The sequence below is a fragment of the Carlito syrichta genome, unplaced genomic scaffold (genome assembly GCF_000164805.1).
Source record: "Carlito syrichta isolate Samal-C Ts95f unplaced genomic scaffold, Tarsius_syrichta-2.0.1 Scaffold301761, whole genome shotgun sequence".
In the NCBI taxonomy this organism is placed as follows: Eukaryota; Metazoa; Chordata; class Mammalia; order Primates; family Tarsiidae; genus Carlito; species Carlito syrichta.
Genome location: NW_007245857.1, coordinates 1,014,780 through 1,026,096, shown reverse-complemented (window position 1 = coordinate 1,026,096; position 11,317 = coordinate 1,014,780). Strand labels below are relative to the sequence as shown.

The 11,317-nt window shown below is 50.2% G+C and overlaps 1 protein-coding gene across 2 annotated transcripts in view; it reads left to right on the top strand.

Moving 5' to 3' along the window:
• Positions 1-11,317, top strand: part of ARHGAP8 (Rho GTPase activating protein 8) — a 73,836-nt gene that overhangs the window by 40,887 nt on the left and 21,632 nt on the right. The window lies entirely within an intron of this gene.

The window sequence follows — 11,317 nt, the reverse complement described above, 5'->3', positions numbered from 1 at the left end:
CCCGCCTCCCCCAGCCAGGCCCACACACAGGAGGTATTCACTTGGAGAGGCATTTTGTAAGCACTTCACCAGTAAATGAACAGGAAAATACAGTGCATTTGAAAGATAATGTTCCCCCAAATGTATCTGGAACGCATGTTTTGGGTTTTTTGTTTTTTTTTTTTTTTTGAGTTGGCGCCTCACTCTGTCACCCAGGCTGGAGAGCTGTGCCACACTCACGGCCACCCCAGCGTCGACCTGCTGGGCTCTGGTGATCCTTCTGCCTCCACCTTCTAAGTAGCTGGAACTACAGGCGTGTGCTACCACACCCGGGTAATTTTTTTTTTATTTATTGTGGAGACAAGGTCTCGCCAAGTTGCCCGGGGGGTCTCGAACCCGTGGGCTCAGGCAATCCACTTGCCTCAGTCTCCCAAAGTGCTGGGATTACAGGCTGAGCCACCAAGCCCGACCTGGAACACAGGTTTTACTCCTGAATAGCTCTTCCTTTTTCTTTTTAAGACATTGTAAGAATGTGCTGGTGTGACCCACTTATAGGTTCCCATCACTCCCTAAAGCCCCCCAGGAAGGCCTGGCCGGTCAGGTGCCTGTAGTGACCATGGTCCCCCAGGGGAGGCACCGGTGAGAACTTGGCCCTCAGGCACTAGGCCCAGGGAGGCCCCGCCAGCAGGCCCCAGGATTTCCAAGCCATTGAGGGACTGCATTCCCTGGGCTCTGAGGCCTCTGTGGTACATCTCGGTGGTTCTGTTGAGCTGACATGGTTCCTGGCATGGCCTGACACCAAGGGTCCCCGGCATGGTTCTTTAGCTGAGAGATTCTGGCCCTGCCTTTCTGATCACCTGTTTTATTGTTCAGAGCCACTTCTGTCTTCTTGTCATCTAACAAAAGTTAAAATGAGAAACAGCCCAAAATGAGCATGACTCCCAGACTCCCAAAGCCATCTGCTTGAACGAAGTGTGGGAAATTGTCATTTGTGTAGACCTCTTGGCTCCACGCAGGACCCAGGGGCACCTCTGGCGCTGTGCACCGAGCAGGTGCCTTTCAGACCGCGTTGACGCAGAGCAGTCGGCTTTGACTGTCACCTTGCTGTGGTCTGTCCTGTGCCAGGGCCGGTCGTAACAGTAAAGTCAGTCCATTAGCTCTTTCAGGAATGATGAGTAACCCTGGGCAACCTTTGAAAAAACATTCTGCGCGTGCCACTTGGAGAGATAATCCGTGTGATTGCCTCTCTAAATTAATATTTTATGCTGTTTCGTTGCCAATGATTATAATAAAATGGCAATAAGCATATTAAATAAAGCACCAGATATGTAATTTGTTTGGACTATGAATGAATGAAAGTCATTAAAATTCATAAGCAGATCCTATTCACAAATGTTAATTTGCTGAGTTAAGTTCAAAAGCATACAACAGAAAGCCGTCACCTTGGAACGAGCTAATTAAGTTAATATATTAAAGGGAAGTCAGAGATTCAAGAGGCTTTTGCCTGCCAGCCCTGAAGAGGGAAAATAGATACACGTGAGTCTCTCTGGGCAGCTGTGGGGTAGTGGGAAGGGTCTGAGACCTTCTTAGGGCCAAGAGGTCATGGCCAAAGTCTGACACGGTCCAGTTTTGGGCAGTCAAGTCAGTGACTTGTCTCAGTTTCTTTCTGTTACCGGAGGTGAAATCCTGCCCTCCTCACCCTCCAGGGCCCCAGGGGCTTAACCACAGGTTGGACAGACGATGTGAGTTCCTGCTACCCAGTACCTTGTTCTTCTTCCCTCATGGCTCCCTCCTCCAGGAAGCCTTCTCTGATGACTCCACACAGTGGGATATGAGCTACTCCGTGGTCCTTTGGTGTGATACACACACACACACACACACACACACACACACACACACACACACACACACACACCCCGTTCTCAAGACCTAGCACTGAGCAGAATTCAGTGAATGGAGGAAGGACTGTCCTTCGAGTGACTCCAGGACACTGCCAGCTCTGGGGTTATCTTTTTTTAAGTATGCAATTCTGTGGTTTTTAGCATATACATGCAGTTAGTTGTTGTCATTGTCCAGTTCCAGAACTTTTTTACCACCCTGTCTGCATTAGCAGCCTCTCCCCATTCCTCTCTCCCTATAGCCCCTGACAGCCACTACCCCATTTTCTGTCTCTTTGGGTTTGACTGTCTGATGGTGACAGATTCGGGGATGCCCTCTGGGCTGCTAATTAGCAAGCAGGACTGTGTGGCCCTTTCTGCTTCTGCTTATCTGCCCAGCCAAGGTTTTAGCTGAACCAGGGCCCACTTTTGCCAGGAAAGAGCTGACAGGTGTCTGCCATCCTATTCTCTTTTTCCCTGTGTGCTTGGAGTGTGCTTGGAGTGTGCTCATCTTTGGTTTCCTGTACTGTGTGGCTGTCTGGAGAGTGTTCGACCCTCTCCGCGCAGTAAGTCTTAGGTACAGAACTGGCTTTCCCTGAGCCATGTGTGCCAGCTTGACCTGCCAGAATCTCTACCCTGTTCGAGCTTTGGGGACTGGCCTAGCTGATGATACCGAGCAGTTTATTTTATTCTCTTTCTTTCCTTTTATTTGAGTTGGTGTTTCACTCTCTTGTTCAAACTGGAGTGCAGTGGCATGATCATGGCTCACCGTAGCCTTCACCTTCTGGACTCAGGCAATCCTTTCCACCTCAGCCTCCCAAATAGCTGGGATTATGGGCGTGTGCCACAATGCCCAGCTAATTTTTGTGTGTGTGGAGATGAGGTCTCACTATGTTTCCCAGGTTGGTCTTGAACTCCTGGACTCGAGTGATCCTCCCACCTTGGCTTCCTAGAGTGATGGGATTACTGGTGTGAGCCACTGCACCTGGCCCCAAGCAGTTTCTTATTCTCCATCTGCCTCCAAAGAGGGCCAGGTGTACAGATGTAGGATGCAGCATTTTGGAGTCTCGTTGTCACCTGTCACCTCCTAGCAACTCACCTTGCACCAGACCCCAACTCAAAATACAAGACTGTAGTCTACACTTTTTTTTGAGATGAAGTATTGCTATGTTGTCCAGGCTGGTCTCAAACTCCTGAGCTCAAGGGATCTTCCCTGCTCAACTTTCCTAGAAGCTGGGATTACAGGTGCATGCCACAGTGCCCAGTTTATCTGTACCTTTTAACCCAGGTACAATAAGGACTTTGGAGTCAGATTTTAATTTGAACTCTGGCTCCAGCCATCCCTAGGCTGTGTGACTCCAGGTAAAATAATTTGCCTCTCTGAGCCTCAATTTTGTCCTCTATAAAAAATAGGGGCATGCCATTGCCTTGCTAAGCTATGGTGTGGCCATGTGCTCTTTGAGCTACGGCCAGGCCATGTTTTTCTTGGTCTCCTCCCCTACCTGGGGGAAGTGAATCTTCTCTTTCTCTCTCTCTCTCATTTACTTTCTAACTAAACTGTATTTTCTCATCTAAAAAAAAAAAATAGGGGCACGGTGATGCAGTGAATGGCTTAGTATCGCATGTGTCTCACAGTAAGTCCTCAGGACACAGTGGTCACTGTGATGGTTCCCATGCACTGCCCAGGACCGGCCTGGCTGCCTGTGGCTGAGAACGTTGCAGGCCCATGGTGTGAGCTGCAGCAACATATCCTGTTTTAGAAATTGGGAGAGGATGTGTTATACTTAGAAGCCATATGAGCGCCCCAGAGGGCCTGGGGTGGCTGGAGTGCCCAGCTGGAACAGGCTTACCTGACACCCCCCCCTTCACATTGTGATCTTGGGCCGCCACTTCCCCCTCCTCTGTCCCTACTGTTTACAAAGCCATATCTCTCCTCACTTGTTCTTTCCCCGCATGCAAAACAAGGAAAAATCATGCTCTGAATGCTTGTAAGTACATCTCCCAAGGGGAGGGCTGTAAGCAAGAATGATACACTGAGAATCCCCGTGCCCTCTGGTGAGTGGACAACTGTCCAGGAGACAAGTGGGAGCCCCTGTCCACGGGGCACGTGCTGACCAGCATCTGGTGCTCTGCACCTGAGTCCTCCTACCCGCATGCACCTGGGAACTTTAGTTCCAGGTATGGCTTTACTACTGGCCTGTCCCATGTGTCCTTGCTGAGGCCCTCCCCTGGCCTGCTCACGTTGAGATGACTGGGAGGGATGTGGTGTGAAGGGTCGCCGCTGCCTTGGGCATCCCCACCCAACCAGAAGCCATGCCACATCTACCATCCAAAGTCCCCCAAGGTCATTGTTTTTCTCTGCACTGACTCTGGCAAGCTTCTCTTCAAGCCAGCAGGTGGGGGATGGGCAGGAGAGGAGAAATCCGAACTGTGGGCTTCTGCTCTATTAAGAGTAGTAAATTCACACTAGGCACCCATTCTGCGGCCATCTGCAAGAGGTATAGACTGTTGGTACCCCTTAAATGCACGGGCATAGGAAAGTATGCTTGGCTGAGAGCACTGCAGCTGTGGGCAACTCCCTCTCTTCCCTCTGCGAACCTCAGTTTTCTCATCTGCCCGAGGACGTTGGACTGGGTAATCTTAAAGGCCTCTTCCTACTCTGGAAGTCTGCTTTTAAAAACAAAATGTAAGCTGGGCTCGGTGGCTCAGCCTGTAATCCCATGCTTTGGGAGGCCGAGGTGTGTGGATTGCCTGAGCCCGTGGGTTCGAGACCCACCTGGGCAACTTGGCGAGACCTCATCTCTACAATAAATCAAAAAATTAGCCGGCCGTGGTAGCACACACCTGTAGTTCCGGCTACTCGGAAGGCTGAGGCGGAAGGATCGCTGGAGCCCAGCGGGTCGAGGCTGTGGTGGGCGGGAGCGTGCCACTGCACTCCCGCCTGGGTGGAAGAGTGAGACTCCAACTCAAAAAAAAAAAAAAATTGCAGCCAGGCTCAGTGGCTCAGCCTGTAATCTCGTGCTTAGGGAGGCTGAGGTGAGTGGATTGCCTGAGTTCACGGGTTCGAGATCCGCCTGGGCAGCTTGGCGAGACCTCATCTCTACAATAAATGAAAATATCAGCCGGGCATGGTAGCGCGTGCCTGTCATTCCAGCTACTCGGAAGGCTGAGGCGGAAGGATCGCTGGAACTCAGTGGGTCGAGGTTGCAGTGGCCACTCCCGGCCTTTGCAATCCAGTCTGGGCGACAGAGTAAGACTCCAACTCAAAAAAAAAAAAAAAAATGAAACCATGTCATTTGCAGCAACATGAATGGAGCTGGAGACCATTAGTGCAACAAGCCAGGCGCAGAATAATACCAGGTGTTCTCACTCATGTGGGAGCTAAGAAACTTGATCTCATGGATATATAGATTCCAGAGACTGGAAAGGGTGGGTGGCCAGAGCAGGGTGTTTGACAGTAGACCAGGGTGACTATGTTTAGCAACACTGCCATGGATATTCGAAGTAACTAGAAAAGAGGACTTGGAAATGATACCAACACTCTGCAAAGATAAACACTCAAGGTCATGGATACCCCAGATACGCTGACTTGATCGCTACATGTAGTTTGTTTATATCACATGTACTCAATAAATATGTACAACTATTTAGCCATAATAATTAAAAATAGTGCCAGAGGCCGGGCTTGGTGGTTCAGCCTGTAATCCCAGCACTTTGGGAGGCCGAGGCAAGTGGATTGCCTGAGCCCGCGGGTTCAAGACCTGCCCGGGCAGCGAGACCTCATCTCTACAATAAATCAAAAAATTAGCCGGCCGTGGTAGCACACGCCTGTAGTTCCAGCTACTCGGAAGGCTGAGGTGGAAGGATCGCTGGAGCCCAGCAGGTCTAGGCTGCGGTGGCCGGGAGCGGCCACTGCACTCCAGTCTGGGCGACAGAGTGAGACTCCAACTCAAAAAAAAACCAAAATGTAGCCCAAGCAGTAGGCAAAGGGGTCTTTCAGTAGCGAATACTCATCATGACTCAGCGTTGTCCAGCCTGTTTTGGGGGACTCAGTAAGGCCTCTTCTCCAGAAACAGTAACTAGCCCGGGCTCCAGAATCAACAGACACAGGCTCTCCTGCTGTGTGACCCCACACAAATCACTGCAGCTTTGCTGGGCCTGTTTGGTCGTCTGTGAAATGGGTCGCTTCTGTCTGACTTGGGAGGTTGCTCAGTCTGTGGCATAAGAATGATTTGAGGCCCGGCCGGTGGTTCACACCTATAATCCCAGCACTTTGGGAGGCTGAGGTGAGAGGATTACTTGAGCCCATGGATTCGAGACCAGCCTGGACAACTTGGTGAGACCTCATCTCTACAATAAACCAAAAAATTAGCCAGGTGTGGTAGTGCGTGCCTGTAATTCCAGCTACTTGGAAGGCTGAGGCAGAAGGATCACCTGAGCCCAGCAGGTCGAGGCTGCAGTGGCCACGAGTGTGCCACTGCACTGCAGCCTGGGAGACGGAGTGAGACTCCAACTCAAAAAAAAAAAAAAAAAAAGAATGATTTGTAATTGTCAGTACCACTGGCTTACAGCTTAACAAAGCCCTGTATATCCCTTGTTTACTATTTGCAGACCCTGGAGAGAGGTCACCAGCATTTCTGCTTTCCAAATGGAGAAATGGAAGCTGGGTAGGATAAGGGACTGGCTGACAGTGATCAGGCTGGGCTAGGGCTTGGGTGAATCTATCTGGCTCCCTGAGGAGTCAGAAAGGAGGAAAAGAGTCTGCAGCTTCGGAGTGTTCTTGGAGAAAAGGGCCCATCTGCCACATTCCTCCCTCCCCAGGGATACCCTCTGCTTGGGCCCAGGCCACCGCCTCCTTCACAGAGTGAATAAATGGGAAACCAAGATGGGCAAGGGGTTGAAAGGGTCTGGTCCACATTCCTGCAGCAGCGGGACCACCTGAAGGCAGTGCCAGACCTGGTGGCACCTTGTGGACTGTGGATTGTTGCTCAGTGTCCTGAACGTAAACTTCAGCAGGAGAGCATCCCCGTGAAACCAAACCATGCATTGAGATCAGGATACGCAGAGACTGACCGTTGCTGCTGATGGAATTAAGCACGGCCCAAGCCTTTCAGATTCCTCTGTACATCTTGGAAGAAAACTAAAAGCACCCTTGATAGCACGTACACCCGGTAACTCATCCAACATGAAGATGTTCTCAGGAGACCATAGACCACAGCAGCAAGAGCAGAGATCTGGGTCCAGGCTGGGCTTGCCTCCCAGCGGTGCCTCTCGGCTGCAGGACCTTGAGCTGGTCACCTGGCCTCTCCAGCGTCTGCCTCTGATTTCTCATGTGGGCTAAGAAAACTACAGCAGAAGTGGTCACACCCACACAGAGCAGAGACTGCATGCTCAGATGCGGGGGTTTAAGTCTGGCTCTGTGCACCAAGACTGCACGTCTTCCTGTTGCCCATTATTACTTCACAAATCCCTCTGCACTTAGCAGCTTCGAACAATAAGCACTTTGTATGTCTCCTAATGAGTGTGGATTTGGAATTTGAGAGGAACTCAGACAGGCCTGTCTGCCCAGTGTGGCATTGACAGAGATCATGTGGTGGTATCTGGCCAATAACTAGGTTGGGAGGGTCTGACATGCTGCTTCTTTGCACCTCCTGCACCTTCTGAGCTCAGCGGGGACTGTTGGCCGGAGTGCCTACCTGCGGTGTCCCCAGACTGACATTCTCAAGGTGGCTCTAATTTTTGCAGGGCAGCTTGAGGCTTCTGGCAGAAAGTTCCCAAGACCACAGGTAGGAGCAGACATACTCTTTTTATGTATGTTTTGTAGAGACAAGATCTCACTATGTTGCCCAGACCAGTCTTGAGCTCTTAGCCTCAGATGATCCTCCCGCCTCGACCTCCCCAAGTGCTGGAATTACAGGTGTGAGCCACCACGCCAAGGCTGGAATGGCTAGCCTTTTTAGGCCAGGGCCCAGAAACTGGTTATTTCTGCCAAATTCTGTTGATCAACGCAGCTTCTGGGGGGAATTGGCAGCTCTGTTAGTTTCCTGTGGCTGCTGTGACAAATAACCACAAACTCCGTGGCCTAAAGCAACACAGATTTATTTTCTCGTGGTTCTTCAGGTCACATGTCCTGAAATCAAGACGTCAACAGGCTGTGCTCCTGCTGGAGGCTCTAGGGGAGAGCCTGTTTCCTTTCCAACTTCCAGAGGTGCCGGTGGTTCTTGGCGCCAACCTTGCCTTCCATGTTCATGACGCATTGCTCCACCCGGGCCTCTGTTGTCAGGCCTCTAACTCTGACCTCCTGCCCCCTCTCCTAAGGATCCCTGTGGTTATATCAGGTGTCTTAATCCATTCACGCTGGGATAGCTTGTAAACAACAGATATTTACTTATAGGCCTGGAGGCTGGGAAGACTAAAGTCAAGGTGCCTCTAGATTTGGTGCTGGGTGAGATGCTGCTTTCTAGAGTGTCCTCACATGGAGGAGGGGGCAGCTCCCTTTTATAAGTCCCTTTGATAAGGCCATGAATCTCATTCAGTGGCCAAGTTATTGCCCGTAGACCCGCCTCCTTATGTCATCACCTTAAGGGTTAGGATTTCAATATATGAATTTGGGGGGAACGCAAATATTCAGACCATAGCATTGGGCCCACCCAGATAATCCAGGACAATGTCCCATCTCAAGATCCTCAATTTAGTCGGGTGTGGTGGCGCATACCTGAGTTTGAGACTAGCCTGAGCAACACAGTGAGATCCTATCTCAAAGAAGGAAAAAGACTAAGATAATGCAGTTTAATTGCACTTGAAAAGTTTCTTTTGCCATAGAAGGTCACAGGGGATTAGGACATAGACGCCTTGGGGGGCTCATTATTCAGCATCCCACGGTGGACAGTGATGATTCTCTACATTGTGTGACCCAGAGCAGGTTCTATCATGTTCTGAGCCTTAGTTTCCTCATCAGTAAAATGGAATTTTCATGGGCCCTTGGTCAATGCCTAGCATATAGTACCCTTGGGCAGCTGGCCACTCTTGGCATTAGCGCAGTGAAAAAGGCACTCTGTGACAAGGGTCAGAGATAATGGTAACTCAAAGGAGAAGGTCAGAGGAGCCACAGGCATCCAGTTAGTCATCCACAGGATAGATGAGAGCTGACTCCTCCCGGGAGGACAGAAGGGCCTAGAAGGAGGGCTTTGGGCCAGGCCTGGAGACAGATGTGATGAGGTACACTGGGAAGAGGGAGGGCATGCTGGAAGCCGAACGCAAGGCCTGAGATGAAGGAAATGTATTCGTTGAGATAGACTCATTTTTGAGGACCTCCATAATAAAACGTCATGGACTGGGTGGCTTCAACAGCTCTGGAGACTGAAGTCTGAACTCACAGAGTCAGCTGGGCTGTTTTTGGTGAGGCCTCTGTTCTTGGCATGCAGTGTTTCTTCATAGCAATGCAAGACAGACTAAGACAATGGTTGGGTCGTTTTTGTTTTTAGCATTGTTAAGTCTCTGCCTAAGTGTCTTTGCCATTTGTTCTGTAATAAGTCGTATTTGCTGCATTTTTTGAGTGCCGGGGTCTGTTCTGAGGGCCTTACTAGTATTGACCCCTTTAAACCTACCCCAGGAGGCAGGTGTGAGGTTTCTGCCTATTTGACAGGGAGGACGTGGAGGCAGGGTAGTTACATAATGTGTCCGGGGTCTCTGGGCTTTGGTGGTAGAGCCAAGATTCATATTCCAGAGGTCAGATGCCAGAAGTCACATTTTAATCCTTTGTTTGCTGCCTGTGTGTCTCCATAGTGCCCCTCTTCCCAACAGCTAGGTGAAGGGATTATTGTTATGTTCTTTTGTGATCTGTGATGTACATTTTTATAGTTGTTTTTTTTTTTAAGTTGGAGTCTCACTCTGTCGTCCAGGCTGAAGTACAGTGGCACACTCACGGCCACCACAGCCTCAACCTGCTGGGCTCAGGAAATCCTTCTGCCTCAGTCTTCCAAGTAGCTGGAACTACAGGCACGTGCCTCCACACCCAGCTAATTTTTTAAATTTGTCGTAGAGACGAGCTCTCACCAAATTGCCCAGGCTGGCCTCCAACCCCTGGTCTTGGCCTCCCAAAGTGCTGGGATGACAGACTTGAGCCACCGCACCAGCCTCAAATCTATAGTATTTTTGACACTGTGCTAAGAGGCGGTATAGCAGAGTATTTGAGAAACTGGATTCCAGAGCCTGCTTGGCTGGGTTCGAATCTCAGCTCTAGACTCAGCTGAGCAAGTACTGTCACTTAGCCTCTCGGGGCCTCAGTTTCTTCATGTAAGTTCCAACCAGTTTGAAAAAAAAATCACTTCAGTTTCACAAAATGGGCCCTGCTCTCCCGTCTTCATGCATGTTCCCCACATCCCCAGTGTATCCCTGGCTGTGTGTCCACATCCAGCTTCCTCTTGAGGGTATCCCTCTGAGGCCTTCTCTGCAGCACTAGACCTGCACATTTTTCTTCCCATGTGTATGAATCAGCTCTTGCTAGTTATGCCTTGTAACAAACAGTCTCAGTGGGGTACAGCAACACACATTTCTCTCTGCTCAAGTCATATGAGGTGGACTGGCCAGCTATGGCTCAGTCCAACTCCATGTGTCTTTTCACTTCAGTACCCAGTGCAGGTGTAGCCTCTGGGACATGCTGTTCTCATGGTGGGAACTAGAACAGGAGTAGTAGCTGCACAGTCTCCTTGGACAGTTCTGCTCACCTCCCAGAGCAGGTCATGTGGCCCAGTCCAAAGTCAGTGTGGCAGGGAAGTGACTCCCTTCCAGGTAGCGAGGGCAAGGCAGGGAGAAGGGAGTACTTGTTGGCAGTGCTGCAGTCTGAGAGCTCTGCTCAGCGTTAGATGTTGCAGGGACTGTCCACAACTGCGTCTCATCATCCCCCAAATATTTACTGTTTGCTGTGTCTCAGGCCCTGTGTTGGATACTGGATTTGAAGAGTTAAAAACCAAGCACAGGTCTTGTATATACATCCTGGATCATTTCCTTGTGATTAATTTCCTAGGTTTACAGGATCAAAGAATGTGACCATTTTTGCAGGGCGTGGTGGCATGCATCTGTGGTCTCAGCTACTTACGGTGGAGGCTGAGGCAGGAGGGTCACATGAGCCTAGAAGTCCTGGGCTGTGTGCTATGCTGATTGGGTGTCTGTACTAAGTTCAATATCTATATAGTGACCTCCTGGAAGCAGGGAACCATCAAGTTGCCTAAGGAGGGGTGAACCAGCCCAGGCCAGAAATGAAACAGGTCAAAACTCCTGTGATTATCAGTAGTGGGATTGCACCTGTGAATAGCCACCACACTGTAGTCTCGGCAACATAGCAAGACCCCCATCTCTAAAAAGTAAAAAAGAATGTGACCATATTTTAAGATTTCTGTGGACTCACCTCCAGAAGAATCACGTGCTTCACAAAGCCTGAAGCCAGGGGTCACAGCTTCACC